This window comes from Aptenodytes forsteri, unplaced genomic scaffold (assembly GCF_000699145.1).
Source record: "Aptenodytes forsteri isolate BGI_AS27 unplaced genomic scaffold, ASM69914v1 Scaffold236, whole genome shotgun sequence".
Lineage (NCBI taxonomy): Eukaryota > Metazoa > Chordata > Aves > Sphenisciformes > Spheniscidae > Aptenodytes > Aptenodytes forsteri.
This window is the reverse complement of record NW_008794456.1, coordinates 342605-342853: the sequence shown is the minus strand read 5'-3', so window position 1 is coordinate 342853 and position 249 is coordinate 342605.

The following is a 249-nucleotide window of genomic DNA, read 5'->3' as shown; positions in this document are numbered from 1 at the left end:
CCCGAGGTGCCCCGAAAACTGGGGGTGCAGGGCTGGGTGCCCCCCCTCGAGGTGCCCCCAAAACTGGGGGTACAGGGCTGGGGACCCCCCAAACTGGGGGTGCAGGGCTGGGCCCCCTCCCGCTGCTCCCCGCCCTCCGGGGGTGCGGGGCTGGGTGCCCCCCTCCCCGAGGTGCCCCCAAAATTGGGGGTGCAGGGCTGGGCCCCCTCCCAGGTGCCCCCAAAACTGGGGGTACAGGGATGGTGACCC